This window comes from Lactuca saligna, chromosome 3 (genome assembly GCF_052625555.1).
Source record: "Lactuca saligna cultivar CGN05327 chromosome 3, ASM5262555v1, whole genome shotgun sequence".
In the NCBI taxonomy this organism is placed as follows: domain Eukaryota; kingdom Viridiplantae; phylum Streptophyta; class Magnoliopsida; order Asterales; family Asteraceae; genus Lactuca; species Lactuca saligna.
The window spans coordinates 39,735,044-39,741,532 of record NC_136419.1 but is presented as its reverse complement, the minus strand read 5'-3'; positions in this window follow the sequence as shown (position 1 = coordinate 39,741,532).

Here is a 6,489-nt window from a genome sequence, read left to right as displayed (position 1 = left end):
AGATCCTGATAAGAAAAGAGTTTTCTAGCCGAAACTTTGCCCGCGAGAAATCCGGTGTGTGAAGATATCTCAGTTTCACCGAAGAGTTACTACTTGGAGAGCCGTAGTGCTGCCCGATAATCGTCTTATCATGTGAGTGTATAGTCCCTTTCATAAACACGATTTTAATACAAGTATTGGTTGAATGAATTACATCTATGTTATGAGTGAGTGTGTAGTTACTTTCTTCTAACACATAGATATGAAGTATTTGCTATGAAATACATGTTATGTGTTTATATATTGTTTGTTTATTTGAGATGGATGTTGGATGAATGTTTTATACAGGTTTGTATATGATTTAAACTATATATGTAATTTATATCTACAAATATGTTGGGTAGAACATGGGTAGATGAAATAGTTGGTGTGTGATGAAAGATTAGTTTGAGGATGAGACGAAAGATGATATAGATCATGAGATGAGGGTGACAGGTGAAAAATGAGTGAAGCCTTTACCCAAATGATGGCCCCCGTCATTCAGCAGAGTAGGGATGACAACCACGGATGATTCTAGACAATCCAGTTGTAACGACCCAAATTTCAAGTCCAAATATTTCATTTTTTATTAATCGACTAGTAAAATTATTTATAAGAAAACACCATCTAATCATAACTTTTCATAAAACAATGTATCACGTCTGAGAACCAACTCAAAAAATAATAACATGTCAGAGTACAATCCCAGAATATCCATAGTGCAGAAAACCAAGTGTGTGTGTGTGTGTATAATGTGCCGCTACCGCGCCAGCTCCTTCCCCTTAGCTGAAGAGGTACCTGAAACTAAAACTGTAAACTGTAAGCACGAAGCATAGTGAGTTCCCCCATCGTACCACATACCATACAATCACATAGCATACATACTGCCGGGAAATTATGGGGTGCCCAACCTACCCGGTACGACCATTTTGGGGTGCCGACCTACCTGTACGGCCATTCTGGGGTGCCGATCTACCCTTGCGGCCATTCTGGGGTGCCGTCCTACCTGTGTCAAGCCATTCTGGGGTGCTGACCTACCCACCGGTCCTAACAACCGATCCTCGGGGACTATTCCACCCCTTACTACTACTATTACATATTTCATAACATAAACATACTATTAGACATATCTAAGGTGTCTGAACTACCCTTCGATCCTAACAACCGAACTCGGGGACTATTCCCCTCCTACTACCACTATCACATATAACATATCATGCCAACATATAAACATATCATCACATACTATCAGACATATTTGGGGTGTCTAACCTACCCTTCGATCCTAACAACCTTAAGGAGATTGTCTTGGACTCGCCGAGTCTGTTCTAGCATTTGTCGAGTCCCATGAACTCCAGGTCTAAAACTAAGTCAAATGCGCTGGGTCACTCCTTCTGTCCTGCTACAACCCTTCTAACACCCAACTGAGTTCTTTTGACCCTTAACAGATATGGGACACAAAGCCTTGGACTCGTCGAGTCCCAAGAACGGACTCGCTGAGTCGATAACGTCCACGCTCTAAATCCTTGATTTCTGATGTACAACACTTGAACAATTGATAGACCCAAACCCCTAAGCTCGATCTAGCACGTAAAGTTACAAACTTTACGTGCATGCATGGAAGAATGAGCCCAAATGGCTCAAAAAGGAACTCCCAACATGCATGAGGCCTTCCATGGGTTCTAAAATAGTTGCTTTCTGCCTTAGGGTCCCTCAAGAACCCTGGATCCGAAACCTTAGCCCTCAACCATGCTTGCAATCATGGTTGGTAGCCAAAATGGCTATTAGAAGCCCTAACTTCCTTCAAGAATAGATCTATAATAATAAGGAGCAAGGTATAAGCTTTATACCTCAAATGCACTGTGGAAGATGCTCAAATTCGGATCCCTCTAGCCTCTTCTTGTTTGTTCAAGCTTTTCCTTCCTTTCTTAGATCACAAAAGCACCAAAATCACTCAAAAGGTATTAGATCTTCACTCACACGATTGGGGTTCGTTATGGGGTCTTCTGTGAGCAAATGGGACGATGGGTGACTGAATGAGATGTTTAAATAGGGTACAAACCCTCAGATTAGGGTTTTTGTCCAGCCAAGGCCTACTTGTCGAGTCTGGGACCCGACTCGCCGAGTCCATCACTTAAATCTCGCGTCCCGTCTCGCTTCTACTCGACGAGTTGGTCCTTCATCTCGCCGAGTCCAAGGTAAAAAATGCAAAACACTTAGAAAAAAATAAAAAGAATTACGTACCAAGAACCAGGTGCTATACCAGTGGAACACTAGCAAGCTCGCAACTTGTAGGTGTTGTGGACTTGATGTTCACCGGTGTACTCTAAATAACCCTGACAGCTATAGATTTAGTGCCTCATAATAAAACGATGGTAGCTATGGATTTAGTACAGTGTAGATGAATGTTGGTAGCTATGGATTTAGTACAGTGCGTATGAACATTGGTAGCTATGGATTTAGTACTGTATAGATGAACCTTGGCAACTATGAATTTAGTGTTTGTTATAGGAACCTCGGGCAGCAATGGACTTTGTGCCAATTCCTTAGGTCAATCCTTAGGAACGAATGAAGGAAGGATAGTGGATTCTTAGGGTAAAACCTTAAGAAATAAAGAAGATAATAGGGATGGGTAATTGGGTTGATTATTTGATGATTGAATATAATAATTATATTATTGTGGGTTGAAAACCCTATATGCTTACCAGGCTCCCAAGCTTGACCCACTCAGTTTTCTTTGTATTACAGGTAATGGCACAAGAGTGAAAGTTGGTGGACTTGACGGGAGATTTTAGATTATAGATCAGTAGTTATAAATAACTGTTGTAAGGTCTATTTTATACTGTTTATGCTTTTGGTCTGTATCGGAACATGACATTCTATTTTATCACATTTTGTTTTGGGAACAAATTCCGCAACAGTTTTTTTTTAAAACAATTACTCTGATTTTAAAACAAAACATAAACAAATCGGTCTTTTCTGACCGTAAAAATGGGGATGTCACAGAAAACATTTCAGTATTCAAGCTAGGTTCTTGATACTCCCAGTTTCCCATTTACCAATAAACATGGAATCATCGGCGTAAAAGATATATGTTAGACATGATCCATCATTTGGTAAGATGACACCATTATATAGTGATTTTTGAGACACATTCTTAATCGTAATATTCAGTCCCTCCATTGCAATTATAAAGAGAAAATATGACAGAAGGTCACCCTATCTGACTCCTTTCGTGATCTGGAACTCCCGTGTGGGGGATCCATTTACAAGAACCGATGCCTTCGAGACAACAATATATCTGATTCCTCCATTTATAACTGAAGCCCATTTGTTCCATTATAGAATCTATGAATCGCCAGTTCAACGAGTCAAATGTTTTCTCAAAGTCTACCTTAAACATGAAGATTTTTTCTTTTGTTTGTTTGGCCCAAGAAAAAAATTTAATTGATTACCAGTGGTCCATCAATGATATTCCCTCCTTTGATGTAAGCCGATTGGACTTCATCAATTATTTAGACAATAACTGTTTTGGGTCGGGTGACAAGAATATTTGCTATGATCTTGTATAAACACCTAATCAAGTTGATGGCTCTATAATCACCTAGATGAAGAGGGTCTTTAACCTTTGGGACCAATGTGATGAACGATGAATTGCAACCACTCACAAATTGACCGTATGTTTTCAAAGTGTTTCGCAAAGCTAATTACATCTCCTTTGATAATCTCCCATTTGTATTTCAAAGTGAAGAATGCAATGTTTTCATTCCTATCATAGATCCACTTTTGTTGTAGGTTACGCCTGGCAAAACGATCCAGTTAATTGATTTGTGTTTTACGTTCTTTTCTTTCTGTAATCTCAGCATCAGTTAATAATCTCTCTTTTGCAATTCTTTCAATCTCAACCACCATCTTTCTTGCCTCCTTTAATAACTATAAATTTCCTTTGAGGCAAATATCCTCCAAATTCCATTTATGATACCTTCTGAGTTATATATTTTTAACCATAATCTTCTTTTGTCTGATCTAGCTTGTGGGGCGTAGACCTTAACATCGACTTTTTGAGTGTGTCTAAGTCTGCGAATCCAATCAATTTTGTGGGTTTCCCCACACCCCCTTATATTTAGACATAAAAAATTTTATTGGAGTATATTGTTAACTCCACCACCAATTCATGTAATCCTAGTAAACTATAAAGTTATTTCTCAATGTAAGTCAGCTCTTTAAAATTGGTGTTAATTCTCATGAGGATGTTGAAAATTAAGCACACTATTTAAAATAATTGAAAATTGGCATCAACCAAATATTCATCAATAACAACAAAACCGGTGTAGTAGATCTCAAACCATTTTAATGTATATTTCTCATTTAATCACGTAAAATACAATAGGTTATACAAATGAACCTAACATGGGCTACATATGATTATATACACTATAAGTTTTAAGTAAATCGTTCATCCTAAAATCATAACATGTTACATCAGGAAACGGCCGAAGAGTTGGGGTTAATGGAAATCTAGGTCATTTCATGTTAGATTAAGATGATTTAAAAAGCCTAAAGTGATTTTTTTAAATAGATATATAATTGAAGGAAAAAATCAGTTTTTATTAATTATTTGGAAAAGATTTAATTTTGAGGGTCTATAGATAATTGGATAATAACACAAAATTGTGTATTATTAGTATGGTATTTTTTCAGATTTAAATTATAGAAAAAAATGATTATTTTAAATGAAAGAAAATATGATTTAAGTATATAGAAACCATTGCCACGTGGTCCTCTTCTTGTTGGTGTGGTCGGGCAAGGAAGAACAAGAACATCATAAACTTTATTCGGCGTGTGTATTCTACTGTGGGCAGGAAACACAATCCAAATTATGTGGCACGTGCTTTGTTTTTACGAACTAGGAAAGAAACACACACACACACACACACACACATATATATATATATATATATATATATATATATATATATATATATATATATAGAGAGAGAGAGAGAGAGAGAGAGAGACGGATCAAGACATAAAATGTTGTCACCGATCAACGATGATGGTGTAGCGACACAGTGACATTGTCGTCGGAAGTGGATAGAGGTGATTCCATTGGGCCAAATTTGTTTACAAGAGCCTCCAAACATTCAATTTTGTTGGAATTGAAATTTAATTTTGGTAAATTACCTATCAAGTTTAGTTGTGAAAATTATTGGAATCATTCTCATTTTTTTATTGCATCTTTCCAATAAGGAGCTTATGAAGAATCCATAGCTTCCTTATATGTTTGAGGTTCATTATTCACTACAAAGGTCATGTATTCAGGTCCAAAATCTTTAGCTATTTTGCCTCGTTTAGTTCTTCTAAGTTCTAAGTTCGCTTCAAATGAACATTTTGGCAACATGTCAAATTTTTTCCTTTATTTGAATAGAACGAAAATTAACATACTCCAATCGAGAATGCCATAAAATTAAAGGATTATGCATATATATACAAGGGGGCTAGTAGTGCCCATTATTTCATTACCATTAACATTGGTTACATCATCATTGTTTGGTGTTTCAATGCAATAGTAAGAGGTAAAACATTGACTTTGAAGAGTATTGATTATGTGTCTAAGCTCATAACTATAATTGATATATATTTGAATTGATAATAGCACCATCCTTTTGAGTTGCCTCAAAACTAACAACTTGACAAGATGACTTTTAGTGAGAGAGATTTGAATTTATTATTTGATTAATAAATTGAAATAAATGATTTGTTAATATATTATGAAAATAATATATTAATTAGAAATAGTAATATTTAATTAACATGTAATCAGAAATTAATTTTGAGATTAAAAAAATTAATTAAAAGTGCAGGAGCTAAAGTGCAATTGTTCGATAGTTGAGCAAGATGTTCCAGAACCTTAATGGGGAAAGAGGTGGACGGTTTTCATATGGATAATTTAGGGTTTATGGATTATTCCATGTGGATAATTAAGGAGGTGAATAATTACCTAATTTGAAATAATAATATTATATTTAAATTAGGGTTATCAAGGGCATCCTATTTGCACATTAAATAGACCCCTAACACTTAGGAATTTTGACCACCTGAAACTAGAAGAATAGCCGAAATTCTTAAGCATTTTCTCCTCTATCCTCTCTCATTCTCTTGCTAAGTCTTGGGTGTTATCTACTACAGACACGGCACTTGTGGTGTTTGCTCTTGAAGCTTCAACAAGATCAAGGATTTGAATTGTTATTGCTATATAACCATGATTTTCACGTGTTATAATCTAGTGATGTTATGTTTTGAAACATCCTTAACTATAGGAAGAAAAAATATTCATAACCTTTTTGGTAGGTTCTATGTTAGAACTTGGAAGCGGTGTTGTTGTCTAGTTACTTGTCTTTGTATTCACTATGCATTCAAACAGTTGTCAACTTGGACAAAAACAACAACACAGCAGAAAGAAAAATCCGA